The sequence below is a fragment of the Acomys minous genome (genome assembly GCF_964271855.1).
Source record: "Acomys minous genome assembly, chromosome: 6".
NCBI classification, from domain to species: Eukaryota; Metazoa; Chordata; class Mammalia; order Rodentia; family Muridae; genus Acomys; species Acomys minous.
In genome coordinates this window covers 33,116,788-33,134,783 of record NC_140487.1, presented here as the reverse complement: position 1 = coordinate 33,134,783, position 17,996 = coordinate 33,116,788, and the positions used below count along the sequence as shown (strand labels likewise).

The window sequence follows — 17,996 nt, the reverse complement described above, 5'->3', positions numbered from 1 at the left end:
TATGACTGTGAACTTACAATTTATAATTGTCCATCCCATCAGCACATAAGATGGCTTTTATCAAATGTTCTTAAGAAATGCCCAGAAGATAAGTTATCTAAAACTGATTGTGAAGAATTTTCTAACTAGGAACCTTTTAGTTACTAACCCTACAAATCTTAAATCTTAACACCTAAAATTTGTTGTCAGTGTATAAAATAGAGTTACTTTGACATAGAAATTGTACTCATGTTGACAATTGGCATTTTATGAACCTTATCAAAAGAGTTTCAAAAGTTCTTAATTAAAATGCCATTGCTTACAAAGCGTTACAAACCAGTAGAAAGATTTTAAAAAGAAAGAAAACTAGTGGATAATATTTAGAACATTAAAAGCCAGTGTTTGCTGGCACAGTCATTGACGTGTGAGGATGCAACATATGAGACTGTGGCTTTACAGGTGTTTAAGTTCAGTTCACTGCTTAAAGCGAACTAAAAATTAATAATGGCTACGCAGTACTGAAGACTCTGTGTGTACTTTACAACCTGGCAATATTGCAGCTCCCTTAGAATCAGCCCAGGTGATGCCTTGTGCTATTTTTGTTCTAATAGATAATATAAGTAAAAATTGCAAGTAAGAATCCTCTTAGAGATACTGTACAATCATGCCATAATGGTAAATGGATGAATGACAACCCATCAAAATGAGCAGTGGAGATATGTAGAAGAATATCATGTGACCAGAAGTTCTAATCAGAAAAACTTGACATAATGAGACATTAGAGGAACTTAGGTTATGAATCTTAGAGAAAGGTAGATGATTCTCTCTCTATCTCTGTCTCTGTCTCTGTCTCTGTCTCTGTCTCTCTCTCTCTCCCCTCATATTTGTTTGAATAGGTGTATGTAAGTCTCTGTCTCTGAGTGTACGTATGCACATGTATGCAAATGCTCCTTTTGAATATGTGACGCAATAATCCTAAATGTTTAGAAAATCAGGACAAGAATGGAAATACCTGATTTGATGGACATCATAATATGATAGAGGTTATAACCTTCTCCTGGCTCCTTACTGTAGTGTGTAAGGACTACTAGCATCTCCGCTTTCTTCATGGAAGCGTGAGGAGAAGATGGGGAGAGGATTTGTTAGACCAGTCCCAGGAATAATTAAAGAAAAGTGTATCCTGATTGTAATGTCTCTCAAAGATATAAGGAAGCTCTGAGAAGTTCAAATAGTTTGGTTGCTTTGGTCATTCCATAATGTAAACACATATCAAATGGTCGTATTGTTTATAAAACGTGTATAATACATGTTTTTCCATATAAAAGAAAAACACTGTATTTTTTCATATAAGTCAGGTCCCTCTAGATTTTTTCTAATATGTCAATGTACTATGAGAGCAAAAATTTATGAATCATCAGTCTCTTCTAAAAGGTTCTTGGTAGAGATAATTTATACATTGGTAAAATATGAAAAACTATAAAATTAGCTGATAGAATATGGGGAAGAACATGTATTTGACTCATTTATAATAAATTATAGAATATCACTTGTCTTTTGTTTTACTTATTGTAGATATTTTAAATTTTATCTTACTCTAATGAAGGCATACAAAATGTATTTTCAGTTTCGCAGGCTGTATAACTCACTATAAAATAAAGTAAATTCTGGTTACACACCATCCATTTGAACTCATTGACTTGGTAAAAAAAAATATTGAGGATCTCCAGTAGGCCAGACAGGAGAGATAAAAAGATAAATAGACATAATACTCAAGTGTTCAGAGTCTAAAATTTATGGGTGTTTAAGTCCTGTGTTCACATTAAAATGTTAGTCATTGTGAGATATACATTCCATAGCGGCCATAAAGTTCCACAGCAGTGACACCCACATAAAGCCATCTCTGTAAAGTTTCCTTTGAAGAAAATATGGTTATCAGATCTTTCTTTAAGGGGTGCTGAGAATGGTTCTCTTTGAAATTATGCACTGTAATAAACCCATGGTTTTTATCTGTGAAAAAGGCATCATGGCCACAATGACCTTATAGTGAAGCAGTCTCACTTTTATTCCAGTGTCACTTGGCTTGTGGACACAAAGCCAATACTTTTGCAGTGGGTGTCTGTTACTATAGCTTATGTTGAACCATTTCCCGTCTTGCATTAATATCTATAAGCAGCTTTGGAAACAACATTTCTTCCATTCTCAGTCTGTATAGTAAAGGGGGCCTCCGCTGTTCACCAGCTCCTGGAGACCATCTCATAACAGCATCCTCGCCTCTGTGCTCACACAGGAGTGGGCCAATAAACAAGTCAGGGCCTGGGACTCAGCCACAGCATGAACCTCCCTCATCAGCGTATTAATTTCATTCACATAGCTGTGCTAGAGTCATTCCAACTACTATACAAGAAACCCTTTGGAGAGCTGGCAACTCAGAAAACAGAGGTAGAATATGCTACAGTGAAGTTCTGCTGTTTAAACACCCAAATGTGAAGACTTTTGTTGTTTTAATTAGCCAGAGTAAGGTATAAGGCCATTTTCAGTTGTTTTTATTAAGAAACAATTATATAGAAATCATTGAAACCTATGTCTGGGGTGGTACAAAGGGCATTCTCAGCTGATGAAGGCAATTTAACTCTATGCATTCCACCTATGAAGCCTTGGGCATATGGAAGTAGCTTGTTTCTATTGACTCTCAACTTCTTCATCTAGATGACATAGAGAATAGATCCCTGAATAGACTAAAGCAGTAATGATATGTGTGAAGAGCCTAGACAAATCTTAGAAGTGGTTTCCGTAATGTAAATTTATACACAAGGAAAACAGCGGAATCACCAACACACATTGATTATTTAATTTCCTTCTGTTTACCCAATATCTAAAGAAACTTCCCTAAATAACCATTCTTTCTGATTCTTTATTTTACACTACTTAGGTTTTTTTGAAATTGCAATATTAGGGATCACAGCAGCAATTGTTCAAGCGCTCTCCTGTCTCTAACCTGGAGACCAGCGTACATGGATCACACAGTAGGTGTTGGCTGTCTCAAGCAAGTGATGAAGCATAGCTCATTACTCAGCAGGTCACGGGAGTCACCATTGGTATTTATCCCTTGGTTGCATTTTAACTGAGGTCCTCCGGTTTCCCTGGAAACAAGCTGGGCCTGCCACTGGATTGGAGAAATTCTGCCTCCTTAATCAGATCTAGTCCTCCCCTCTCAGTGGTTGCTAACACATGAAAGAATTCTACTCAAGCTGGCTTCCTCCATGTGTGACCAACACAATTGCATAGGCACCTTTGCTAAGGGAGGGTACAAGTTTGATTTAGTGCTCTTTCATCGCCTCTTTGAAAGTCTTAATTGTTTTAGAAAGGGACTCTGAGTTTTGTTTTATGCCATACCCTACAAATTATGCACACAGTTGTGACTCTGAGAGCTTAGTAATCAATCATTCACATCAGATAAGGCAGCCTGACTCACTTTTAGAAAAGATAAACACGCATCCCCAAATCACATACTGATCTCTTTCTTCTTTTTCTGTTTTCTCTTCAGTCACCTGAGGTGTCAAACTCTGCAGTACAGTACAAAATTTCAGGGATAGCTGTCGTGTAAGTTCTAGTATTTATTTTTAAATTTTATTTTAAAAGTATTTATTAGAAAAGAATAAACAAATGTGTTAAACGCCCACACACTATCACTTTCAGAATCAATCCACCTATGGAGAGAACAAAACGGCAAAGCCAAGGCAAAGCTGTAAAATTGCAGGCAAATAGGAGCTTTATGGAAACATGAAGGAAGTGTAGCTAAGCTTTCTGCATCAGCAGTTTCCAAAACTGGATCTAATCAAGTGGCTGCCTCCTTTAAAGTCAAGTGAGATATCCATTCCAAATGGAAGTCATTTTCCTGTTTGATTACCAAACCACTACCGCTGTATTCCTTTATTGCTACTTTTATAATTTGAAAAAATAAATGAAGAAACAAGCGTCATTCTCACTCCTGATAGATAACTGAAGAACGGTGGTGTTGACATTTTCAGCAGCCACAGCCACAGGTGCTGGCCCTACTCCATCCTAAGCCATCAGTAGCATCTTAAGTGTCTCCACTGAAGGGGACATACTTAGGGTGGCCGCGTCCATCAAAGCTACCTTCTCAGTTTTTTCCAAAATTTGCTGATGAGAGAATTTATAGGGGCACATCACTGCAAATGCATTGGGTGCATGCAAATTAAAAAGCATTTCCTTGGGGAAGAACCTTCCAGAAAGTTAAAAAAAAAAAAAACCTCGCTGCATTGTAAGGAAAAAAAAAACCTAGATAAAATAGGATTCTTTGATTTTCAGTTTCACTTGCTGATAGCATTTAAACATACTTGGCTCCTTAGCACCTCTAGTCATGTTCAATTATATAACATTTCAAACACGTGGCCCTCAGATTACCTCAGCCAAAGTCACCTACAGAGTTTACTAAAAATACAGATGTTGCTTCCCATGTTAAATCACAGAAGGAATTTTTAGAAGTACTGCATATGTATAAACTTTACAGAGAAACATATGCCTGCTCAAGTGTTTGAGATTCTCAAGTGACAAACAGTATAATTGTCATAAATGTTTTTAACCTCTATGTAGTTGTCTATATTCATCGTTGGTAGAACCACCAAATCAATTCTGATATATATTTGTCAAACTTTATTTCCATTTGGCATACATTAAGCTGAAAGAATACATTTGTCACTAATGTATGAAATAGATTATGCACAATGTAAGAAAACATTATGTAAAACTCCTATGAAAAATTATAATCAATACATTTCAAATATTTTTAAAAAATCAAACATATAATTTATGAATTTTCACAAGCATATCCAATTTGTAAAATTATTGTTAATGGTTAAAACTGGAATGGATGTGGCAATAAGGAATAAGAGATTTCAAATACTTTTGAAAGAAATATGAAATCTTTCTGGAAGGTGCTTATGGACAACGGCTATAATAGAGTCAAGGATGCTGAAGAAGTTTCCCACAGTGAATAACGTAAGAATGGGAAAACTGTATGATAAACTCTTTCCAATTTAGTTAATTAATGATGTGTATGAATGTGTGCTCAAGTGTGTATACTCTTGCCCTGGTGTGAGTGAGGAGGACAGATGACAACTTGTGGAAGTAGATTTACTCTGATTATCATCTGCCTTATAAGAATCACACTCAGGTCTACTGGCTTGGACACACATGCCTTTTCCTGCTGAACCGTCCTGCTAAACTGAGAGGCGACCCTTCTTTTGTTTTAGATCATATGGGTTAGGATCCCCACTAGGTGATCTCGAGAGCAGTGCACTCCCTGCCTGGTGACAATTTCCTCAGGAGGTTCTGAGAGCACAGTGCAGCCTGGAGATCACACAGAAGGGACAGATCTAGGATTTGGGAGCAGCAGAAGAGCAGTGGGATTGTCCTTTAGTGCAGCTGGCCAGGGTTTGTGTGGGATGGGATAATTGGTCACTACTATGAGCAGAGTCGAGGGGATATATTGGGGGCTCTGCAGTTGTGGGGAGGGGAAAAGGGAACCACTGTTTTTGAGGCCAAAAATGTTAGCCTCACCCAGATCTCATTAACACCTTGATGAATTCTTGGTCTCCCCCAACAGACTGAGATTTAATTAGATCATGTTTGAAAGTAAGACCTTGTTTAGGTCTAACCTAAAAACAATCAGAAACAGTAACTTGACTATATAAGAAAAGTTAAGGAAATAACTTGCAGCTGGTTTCCTGCCAAACTAGGTTTACATGCAGTACATAAACTCTAACAACCAGGAGAGCAAGACCCAACATGGTCAAGGGAAAACAATAGCATGCTCTCTATAATTATACTGAGTTCTCTATAGTAGAAGTTATCAGACCCAAGGGCAATAAGGTCTTTTTCATAGGTCCAGACATCAACGGTAAAATTCATTACACATAGCAACAATAAGGAAATCGTGATTAAACAGCAAGAATAAACTAAAGTCAAGCTGAAACCAATATTAGAGTTAGTACATAATAACCTTAAGCCCTATACCTGAAGATGGTGCCATGTTAGGGAGCCTGAGATGGACACCAGTATGGGATCAGCCTAAACAGTACTCTAAAAACATGTCTTAAAATAGAAAGTAGCAGTACATATGACCATTAGCTCTCATAAATATGTTCAAAGAATCAAAAGTAAATTTAAAGAAGTAAAAGGAAATTTATCTTAAAAATTTAAAAGGCATGGTTTTAATGAGTGAAAGGTGATAAACTTAGAAGATAAACCTATTTGGAAAATCAGAAATTTTAGTTTTCAAAAGTATAATCATAGAAATAAAATATCAAATCTACCAGCTAAATACCAGAGTAGTATGCTTTGGTTGCATGAAGAAAATGTCAATAATCTTAAATGAAGTTCAATAAGAACTTGCCTGACTTGGAAGGAAAAAAAAGCATAGCTCAGGCTCCTGTGACACATGTGGGATTAAATGCTTGTACATTTTCCTGTGAATAGAGCCCCAAAAGGATAAGGAAAGAGACCCAGAAAGAAAAAAACATGAACAAACTAATGGCTAAAAGTTCCAAAACTGATGAAATAAACTACATTACAGACACTGCCTGGATGGGCAGAAACCTGAAGCTGGATGGCCCAGACCAGAGACCTAGAATAGACCTAAATACATTGACATGAAAAAAAAATCAATAAAATGATTCCTAATGATTTTCTGGTATACAGAGAGATGCAGAAACCCACAGTCAAACATTAGATGGAACCTCACAGAAGCAAGGGAGGAAAAAGGATGGTAAGAGCCAGAGGGATCAAAAGCCCCATGAGAACAGAGCCCACAGAATCAAGTAGGCAGGGAGCCTGTATGGCTCCGCACTAGGACCTCTGCATACATGCTGTGGTTGTGTAGCTTGGTGTTCTTGTGGGACTCCTAACACTGGAAGTGTCTATGACTATTTGGCTGATCTTTGGACGATTTTTTCTCTTACTGGGTTGCTTTACCCGTCCAGCCTTGCTATGAGAGTTTGTGCCTAGTCTTATTGCATCTTCTTATACTGTGTTCAGTTGATATCCCTGGGAGGCCTGTTCTCCAGAGGGTACAGAAGGAAACCAGAGGAACAGTTCATTTGAGGAGAAAGGACTAGGGAGCGGGCTGTTTGGAAGAGTGGAGGGAGTGGAGGCTGCAGTTGGGATGTATTGCATGAGAGAATAAATTTAAAAAGGAGGAACAAAAAGAAAAAATAATTATAAAATGCCCATTATATTTTATCTTGGTAAAAAAAATGTTACCAAGAATTAAGTTGAAGAAAACGAGTCAAGGGCCCTGCATTGTATGGAAACTTCTGAAAACAGAGCAAAGGAACAAAAGTGGAAGCAACTTGGAAAGTAGCAAAAAAAAAAAAACAAAAAACAAAAACAAAAAGCGCACCAGTTATGGAGGTTGGTCTGATACTATGTATTTTGATACTAATTACTGGCTCACAAGATCTAGATGCTGACCTGAAGCTTGCCTCCCTGCTTGTCTGAATAACAAGCCCATGCCTGAGCAAGGCAGGAGAAAGGGGTGTGGTTCCCAGGGCTTTGAAAGAGAAGAATCTTAGGAAGGAGAGACAGACAGACCAGAGAAGGAAGAAGGACAATCGCCATGGGATAGGAACGAGCCATGTGGGCCCAGAGAGCAGCTCTGAAGTTCTACATGGAGAGAGATGGCCAAAAGGAACAACCTTAACAAATATTTTGGGTTTATGGATTGGCGGTACCCACAAATAGAAATTATTAGAAGCAAATGGCATGGGATGGAGGCTGGGTTATAAATGAAAATAACTTAGGAGGCAAGACCTGCCTTGTCCCAGGTGAAAATAAGCTATTATGTAATACATCAGGTGTCTGTGTCTTTATTTATTGAGAAAGCGGGTTAGATAGCACCACTATAATAATTATAAGCCTAATTTATAAACATTTATTAGGCCATACCGTTAACCTAACAGCAACACACCAATAGAGAGAATAACACCACAAAAGATGGTTAACAGTTTAGCACAATATTTGAAAACCAAAATGCAAGCAATATTTTAATCTCTAATCACTAACACACACACACACACACACACACATACACACACACACACACACAGAGAGAGAGAGAGAGAGAGAGAGAGAGAGAGAGAGAGAGAGAGAGAATTCTGAATCTACAGAAAATACTATGCAAATAGAAGTAAGGACAATTATTTCATTTAAAAGTATCACCTAAAGGCATGTTGGGTAGAAAGGCTTCTTAGGCCTCTTCTAGTCTGCAGGGAAACAGCACTGAAAGGACCTTGGAGCCACAGGGTGGGCTCAGGATGAGGTAGGTTGTGGATACAGGAGATGAATATGCACATGGAACCACTGCAAACTATCAGGAATATGGCCAGGCCTAATATGAGGAAACAGCCCACTGTGCTCCCTTCCTGAAGGGAAAAGCAACAACAATTCCCACTAAAAGTTCTGGATACCGCCTCAAACCATATCTGAGACATGCCGTGCTAGCTTCTCTTCCTGTCGGGGGACCATTAAGTTTGGATTAATAGAACAAGTACACAAGCAACACACTGTAAAACTTTATACTTGGGCCCCAAATAGTCAAGCAGCTACTTGCAAATCTGACACTGTAAGAAGAATTTGTCTTTATAACATAACATGCATGTGAGTAGAGGATCACACTCCCTTTTTAATATTAGGCCATTCATTAAGTCTATATACAGCCCTAAATTTCAAGCTTTGCAGGTTTTTTTTTCTATTTAAAATATATTTTTTATGGTACCAAATCTTTCCTTAATTGAATCAATGTCTTAAGTCTATTGCCTTGAAGGCATTTACTTTGCTTGGGTTGAAGACTTTATGGAAAATAGTAGCTCATGCTATTACAAAGTATCATCAAGGCCTTACAAGACATGTTATATATATACATATTGATGTTCCCTCTTTATATTTTTTCTGATTTTTAAAGTATATTCTGTGGGACTAGGGGTTTGAGTAAATCCCTGGGAGGCAGACACATCAAGAGAGGGACCACAGATAGATTATAAAGACAGACACCGTCCCACTCCTGCCTCACATTTCTGACATGAGACAAAGGTTAAAGTCGAGAACCCTCTTTCTCCTGTTCAGGAGGGCTACCCTGCCAATGGACACATCTGACTACTTCAAAGCTGGGTCAGGATGTACTTACCTCCAAATTATTACCTTATCAGTCCACCTGTCTTTGTCAAACTGAACAACCCTAAATTAGGGAGAAAAGACTAATGTAAAGAATCTTCAGACCCCCCCAGCCTCAAGGAGAGTCCAGATTTCAGGCTTCCCAGTATTCCGGGTGCTTGAAAAAGCCTTTGTCTCTATGTGCCTTGCTCTTTCTTTCCCTTAGTCTCTGTCTGTCTGCCTGTTGGCCTGTCTGTGTGTCTGTCTGCCTGCCTGTGTCTCTCTGTGCTTTTCTGTCTCTGTCTATCTGTCTGTCTGTCTCTCTCCTTCTCCCTCCTTCTTTCCTTCCCTCCCTCCCTCTCTCTCTTTCCCTCTCTGTATTCCCACAATCTTCATAAAATCCCTTCTTCACCAGTTGCTTCAGTCTGCTGTCTAATAATTCTCCTGAGATTTTTCCAGCCTTTTAGTTCTTTAACTGGAAGAAAATAAAAGCTAGATTGAGATGGCTAGATGGTAACAATTTGATTTTAAATAAGGGATGGTAAACTACAATGTGTTTTTCTTCTTTTATAAACATGTTTTTACAGTAAGCATTTGCAACTTAATATAAACAAAAAAAATTAAGAGATTGAGTCCCATAAAACTATAGAGCTAAATCATGACATGTTTTAAAGTAAACAGTTTTGTTCTGTTTTGTTATTTTTTTTCGAGACAAGGTTTCACTGTGTAGCCGTGGCTGTCTTGTACTCACTTTGTAGCTGGTAGAACCCCAGAAGAAGAATGGCTTAAGATGCACAGCTCATTAAGGACTCCACAGTTGTGTTTCCCTAGCAGCAGTTGTTAGAAGAGATGCATCCTGTAACTACATCCTGTGATGAGTCCAGCTCTGCTCTACAATGGCTGCTTGTAGTAAGCATTCAGTGGCGAAGTGCTGCCTATCATCCCAGTTAACACCACATCCTGAATGGATGCTCAGTAAATTGTGTCCGTACCCATGCAATCCAAAATTGTGACCTGCAAATTTTCCTTTGTCTTTGAAACGTGTACATTGCCTTTTCTTACACACCCAACAGGCTGCTCAAGATCAAAGGAGACAAGTTGGGTGAACCTTCACTGTGAACTCTAGAGAGACTGGATATAGCCCCACTCCTTATTACTAGTCTCCACATGTTACCACGCAATCCAATCTTATAAAACACTGCTTGGCTCTTTAATTTCTAAAATGCACCAACTGCTCCAGCTGTGACCTGTCACTACAGTTATTTTCTCCTTTTATCTCCCTCTCCTTTCCTTCTTTTTATTTTCTTTTTTCTCTTCTTTCTTGCTGTTCCTTTTATTTTCATGTGTCTCTACCCTTGCTTTCCTCCCTCTTATGCCTCATGGTGAGCGTCTATTACTCTAACTTTGGTGAGGGGCTGAGGTGGGACAGGAGGATTCTCAAAGCTCACCAGACCACCATGCTAGCCACCTGGTGATTTTTGAGTTTAATGAGAGGCTCTGTCTCAAATAAAACAATAGAAGTGTGATAGAGGGCAACATATGCTTTCTATATCTGGCGCACGCACACGCGCGCACACACACACACACACACACTTTATACACATACATAAATCATTTTAAAACCCAGCTTCAAAATTAAAACAAATACACTTTCTACTAACAATGTGAGTGTATTATATAAGGTTCTTCTGGTTCAATCAAGGATGCAACAATAAATTTCTAAACTCAGACTTTCTACTTAGCCCTATATTAGTCAGGGAAAAAACGACTCCTGAAATTAATGAACTGTCTGGTCACTGATGACATCTTGTTTAGTAACGTTTCCATTGGCATTAGACTTGAACTTCAAATCATTTGCACAAAATGGCTCAGAACAGCCGTGTTTCTACATTTACAGATAAGGAAGCTCATTCCTCTGCGGTCATATCCAGGCTCACCATTAACTTACCCTTGCTCACCTTTCCCTTCTTTCTGGTTACTGTCCCCTCAATGCCACTAGAATATAGGACGATAGTATAAGGTGGAAGGCAGCATATAAAAAGGACATTCACATAAAATGATCCTGTCCACTGCTTCTTCCTCCCTGCCTCTGTCCTTTCTCAAAGTTACCATAAGATCACTTCCTTCCATTATGCATTTATCTTCATGATTGTTTCTCATTCTTATTAGAAAATATTCTTAATTTTCTGACTCATTCAGGGAACTCTCACAGTTAAATCTTTATAAGTTCCTAGATGGGCCTCAGCGCTGTCGGGGATTCACCTAACACATTCTTGGCTAATGAGGCTCCTATCTCTACCTCTAGCACAGCACTCTCTGCTGAAGTGTATCTGTAGTAACACCCTCTTGACTTATCCATCTAGATAGTCCACCAAAACTTCCATCGAATGTGAGATGGACTCTCTATTTATTTCAATACTGTTTCCAATGACACCATAATCCTAAACAAGCCACTCAGTTCATAAAGTTCTTAGTTTATAGACGTATAAAGGGAAAGGAGAATTTCATTTTGTTGGCTGATTGTTATCTTAACAAAGCATAGAAAATTATAATATTTATTAAATACGATGTAAATTGAGTGTACATTGTATTGTAAATTAAATTATATAGTTGTAATTTAGATGGGATACTTAGTCAACCCGTGAATAATAGATCAAAGTAAAGGCTAAATGTGTCATTAAAAAATATTCAAATGCACATATGATGAAAATGATATGTTTTATCATCTCATCAATTCCTCTGTATAATTCTTGATGCAGATAACCCCCTTTAATCTACAACTTCCAACTCCTATTTTAACAGGTATCATTGCTTGCCTTTAATAGCAAGATACAAAAAGCTATCTTTTCCTTTAGCCATTTTAATGTTCCTTCTGCATCAGTATTATAGGGTAGATTAAATGACTGCGTGGGCAATAGTAACTGCCCACCTGAGTTAGAATCCATATGGTAGAAGAGACAAACACCTTCCAAATATCTCTCCTATGACCTTCACATACATGCCATGGCATGAAAGCACACACATGTATATTTGCAAAGTAAACATTAAAATGCTTTAAAATGAATATGATTGTGGCTGGCATATTTTAAGTTAACTCTGTATAAGGCACTTCCTTGTTCCAATCATGGAGGTGTGTATGATTTACCTGAGGTAACAGCAAAATGCAAGCTGATTGGACCTCAGTTTCATGATTGTGCTGTACTAACAGACTGAGAAAGTGACTCTGCCAGCCTTAAAGCAGACAACTAAGCATTTTGGTCACAAGGCGTTGTGGTTTGTTACTGTGCTGCATCTCAGTGACTGAGAAAGAAGCTTAATTTGAAACATGATATTATGGATATTACGTTTATGCATTAGTTATTATTGGCTTTCCATTCAGGGTTTAAAAACAGAAATTTGATTGATCATTATTTTTGAGTTATTTATATTTAACGAATAAAACTAAAATTCAAAAGCTGAATTAATTTTAAGTTGTTACATAAAATATTATTAGCAGTTTAGTATTTCTGAATAAAACACATTGCTCCTCTTACGATTATGGCGCCTAGAAATTCAACATGGATCTCAGTGTGCCAAAATCAGTATTTTGAGCATCATATTCTGTATGTTTTAGGGAGAACTTGTTTCCTGTGTTTTATAATCTTTAGAGTCTTTTATCTTTCGCCATATAGTACTTCCTCTCTTCCATCTCCAGGGACATTTCAGACAATGTTTCCACTGACTCTCAATTTTTTTTTTACTATAACCAAGGACAATCTCTCTCTCTCTCTCTCTCTCTCTCTCTCTCTCTCTCTCTCTCTCTCTCTCTCTCTCTCTCCTCTCTCTAAGAGCCACATGTTTGTGTTGAGTACACGCACAAAGTTTGGAAAAATGCCCCCTTCTCAAGGCTAGCAACATTAACTACACCTGGGAGATCGTTTTGCTAATTAAGGTCTGTTGTGTCCAGTGCAGGGAACTATGAGAAGGAAGTAAGTGGATGCTCGCCATTCTGCTGCTCCATCAGTGGAAAAGAAAGCTAAGCAAACACATTTGGAAAGTAAAGCATACAATGTTAACCCCACACACTTTGCTCAGATCTGCCTTAAAACGTCCAAGGTCTACGGCATTTTATGTTCTAAATAAAACATTTCCTCCAGTTTCCTAAAATGTACAGTTTTCCCAGTGCAATCATTTTTTTTTCCAGAGCTAGTTTCCACAAAAGCAACCAGCACTACAGACAGCTAGTGGCCTATGAGGAGTCACAGGAGGCTGTGCATTCTTCTCCTAAGACAAGGGCTGTCCTGAGGGCTGTCCCCAGGAAGCTGGCAGTACTGGAAGAACAAAAACCCAGCACGGTGATTTACATCTAAAACACAGACAACAGACTTCATAAATCAACATACGATGGTTCAAAAACATCCTCATGTGCCCATGAGAAGAGAACTAAACAGAAACAACACAGTGATGAAGGTTGGCTACAGTTGTCTTCAAGCCAACTAGAAAAATATCAGTGATTAAGTAGGAAACAGAACAAATCAGCCAGTCTCTTGCTGAGAGTGCTATGCACTTGCATATTCAGAAACCCTTCAAATGGATCACTTCACGCACAGAACCCATTCAGATTTAACAAAGAGAACCGTGGCAGGGTTTCCTATGTGTTTTGTTAACTATGTTAGCCATTTTGGATACAGATATAATCTCAATTCTAAAACAAAACTAAAATCAGTAAAGGTAGTGGTATTCCAAAAACTCGGGGTGAAGTCCTACTTTCTCTTGTCCGAGAAAATGAGTTCTTTCATGTCAAAATGGAAAAGGCAGACAGGGAGGTATCAAATTCACAGGTTGACTTTTAGCCCAGTTAATTGTTCCACAAAAATTCAGTCTGCTTCATCAAAAAGTTTGACTTTGTTTTCTCTGTCACCTTGTTAGATACATTTGGCTCACATGTAGGACTTGGTGACAACATTTAGATGAGGTTAAGTGTGTGATATTGTCCACACAACGAAATGCCAAGGCTAGTGTCCTGTCAACTCATCTGCAACAACAGTTTGACATGTGTGGATAAAATGCTTTGTTTGAAGTCAAATGAGAAAATGAAAATGAAATTAACATTAGTAAAAGAGAAATGTAAATAGACTATACTAAGTAAAAGAGGAATTTGAAGATAAATGTTTAGAATGTGCCATTAGTTACCATGTACTTGCATGCTGAATCTGTGGAAGTCAATACAGAAATAACTTTATGTGATCTGGAATTATATCTGAATCAGTGCTGAATAATACACAAAACACATTTTTTTCATTCACACAAATAATTCCGATAGAACAGCTACTCTGCATGATAAAGTAGTCCAGGAACTGGGTTTTCAATAATAAATATACTATATCAAGTGTCCTGAATGCACAAAACCTACTTTGTTCTTGTTGTTGTTATGAGACTTAGCCTTTAATGGCTGAGCCATTTCTCCAGCCCAATGGAGCTTGTATTTTTATAATTACTCAGAGAATATTTATGAGAATTAGATAAAACTATTCATGTACTTGCCAAAAGCAAGCATCATTGTAATGATAATAAAATAAAGAAATGTTAGTGTTTATTTATTTACTTGATTAATTGTTTACAATGTTTAAAATAATTGCTTAACTATTTATGGTGCTTATGCAATGCGAATTTTAAGCACTCTAAATGATCTATGAGCCCTTTTCTGCCTTTCAAAGAATGCATTTTCAAAGAGCCGCTTATAGGAAGATATTCTGCCATTTGAAATAATGATTTTTCAGAGATTAAAAATACATTTTGGTTTTAGGAAATTATCATCCTGTTGAATAATTTATTATTTTAAATAGTTTTCTTGTGTGCATGATATGAGTGTGTGTGCATGTGTGCACATATATGGCCCTTCATGTGTATGTAGGAGTGCTGACAAGTAAGCCCTGGTTCCTAGGTGGAGGAACCACCTTCATTTAGACATTCTCCGTTGTTCGCTGCTGGGTTTCCTGGGCCCAGACTTGCCAGACAAACAGACTTTCACCTCCTATCTCATCAGCAGTTTCTGCGACAACAAACGGCATGCTAGTGCTCTGGCTTTTCCGTGAGTCCTGTGGATCCACGCTCAAGCTGTCAGGCTGATCTACATGCACCGAACCAGCTCCTCATCCTACGAGGCATAGTTCATGGGAGAGCACTTTCTTTGGACAGAGGATCACTCTGTGATTATCGGCTTCCTTATTTATTTCTTTTCACCACTCTCATCCTTGCTACTCTTCACATGATAAAGCAGCTGTGGCATCATGAATTATCATTTTTCTCCCCTCAAGTTAGCCATCATTCCACTGTGCCCCATCAGTACTGCCTGCTGTGAAAAAAAAATCACTGCTGAACTGATGATAAACTCTCAAAAGTTTTCAGATTCTGTCCTGGCAAGCAGTGACCCACATTGTTATAAACCCCAGTGATTTTAAAGAGATTTGTTCTCCACTCTTAAATGAGGAAGAAATGTATATATCATCCTTAGGGTATTTTTATGCGTAGCTCTCAATTGGTGGTAGTCTTTTCCCAACTCAAACACATTTCTGCAGCTATCAAATTTTACACCCGTATTTTAGTGTGTTCCTGGCGCAGCAGCTCACTCAAGATGCCATTTCAAGAGCAGCAACTGCCAACACCTCCAGTTATGAAGAAAGCAGTTGTTTTCCAGTGTTGCCAGGCAGACATTTTCAGGCTCCGTTCACACATGTAGCATATACTTCCAAACTCTGCATACTGGGAAGACTTCCTTGAGCCAACATTCCAACTCAGTACTCATCCAGCTACATGGCAGCTAATAAAAAGCATGAAATGATATATTTATACAGGAGTTGTGGCAGAGGACCACTCACACGAATCCTACCTTAAAAAACCACAAGGCTATGAAATCATGCTAAATCTTTGACACCATTCACAAGAACACTAACTCTTTCATCAAAAATGGTGTCATTCAGATTCATGTGTAGTGCGAAGAACGGAAACTTGACAGAATGTGTCTGAACTTGACCCAGATACTTAAATATTTTCATAACTCCAGAAGCAAAAGGAAAGTAGGCTAAAATCTCTTGAGTGTGTAATAGAGTCTGCTCTGGGCCAATGGCCTGGCTACAACTGGTAGGTGGCAAAGTGAAAAGAGAGATATTAATCCCGTGATAGTTTTTGCCTGCATGTTATGAACTTCCTAAAGAGTAAAAAAGGAAATTGAATATTAATTAATAAAACAAATAGTTGATTTTACACACACAAAGATACATACATACAATGAATTTGTAAAGAGGTAGAAAGAGGAGTTAAATGAAAATAATTATATACAGTCAACTTAAATTTTCACAAAATAGCATGTAATAGAATTCAACAGAAAATAAATTTTTTTCTTTTCCTTTTTTTTTTTTTTTCGAGACAGGGTTTCTCTGTGTAGCCTTGGCCATCCTAGACTCACTTTGTAGACCAGGCTGGCCTCAAACTCACAGCGATCCGCCTGCCTCTGCCTCCCGCATGCTGGGATTAAAGGCATGCGCCACCACGCCCAGCTCAGAAAATAAATTTTTATTTGAGGAAACATGAATGCCTATGTAGTCTCCATGAACTAGAAAATAACTTCTTTAAGATTAGTATTATGAAAATTCTATATTTATCAACCCAAATAAAAGGAAGGGATCTTTTTCTGGGAAAGACCAAGGCCTTGCTAGCTGAAGAGCTTCGTACCTTGCCCTGCTGACTCTTTCCTCCTACCTTCCCTGTCTTCTTTCTTTCTTTTTTTTTTTTTTTTTACTTACTTATATAGCTTGGATCTCATGACATATAAAAGAAATTTTCATTTCTATTTTGATGCTTTGGGTTGTGAGCCTTTAACCGGACAGTCTGATGGTGAGGTTAGATTATCTGCATCTGAGACTCAGATCCATTCTCTAAAGATAACGAGTTGTATAATAGTCAGGCTTTGACCCCACACAGCCAAACTGGAAGTCCTGTGAACTACACTGTCACTTATAATGCTCAAGTTTAGCAATTTACATAATTACATAAAACTTTTTTGACAACAGGCACTTTCATTGAATCCCCCTGAAGGTTTCAAAATAGCAGTAAAAATGGAAGTCATGATTATATCTTCCTTTATTGTCACCATAACTGGTGCACCATTATTAATGCATGACATGAAAATACTCTCCTGTACTTAGACACTTGGCAACATCCAAAAAATTTGATATTCCCCCACTTACACATAGAATTAGTTTTGCATAGCACAATAGTCCATTTTTCCTGAAAGCCATTTCAGAAGAGGTTAGATGGTTCCCTGATAATGATATACACAAAGAGATCTTTTTTAAAAAAAAAAATGTTCATATTGTATCACTGTACTAGTCATTCAAGCTTTACGAATGTAGAAATTTGTGTTCAAAACTTACAGTGCAGTCTGACTGGATAATACATGTAAGAATCAGTGGCTCAGTCAGTGACCATCTTTCCAGAAAGATGCTGTGGGCAGAAGCCTTGCCACAACATGCACTCTCCTACTTGGACAGAATCCGCAGGCCACTCATGAGGCTTTGCAAGCAGTCATTAGTGAAGCCTCTGCTACAATTAAAAGCATATGCCCAAAGACAGTTTTTGAAATAGCACACGTGTTTAAGTACACATATAAAAAGTCCATGTCAAGGTGCCAGAATTTGTGGGGAGAAAAGCCAAAGCATCTTTGCAGAGTGCTTCTTACTGTCTACTATTTAAATAAACATTGCTGAACAGTTTCAAAAGACTTGAACATTCCATCCATGAAAGATACATACAATATGTAGATTTTTCACAACAAAGCAATCCCACTGTGACACCAACATCCACCTTCTAAA

At 38.0% G+C, this 17,996-nt stretch overlaps 1 protein-coding gene across 1 annotated transcript in view; it reads right to left on the bottom strand.

The window, feature by feature from the left end:
- SEMA3C (semaphorin 3C) overlaps positions 1–17,996 on the bottom strand; it is a 159,575-nt gene that overhangs the window by 22,137 nt on the left and 119,442 nt on the right. The gene's annotated exons all lie outside the window — the stretch shown is intronic.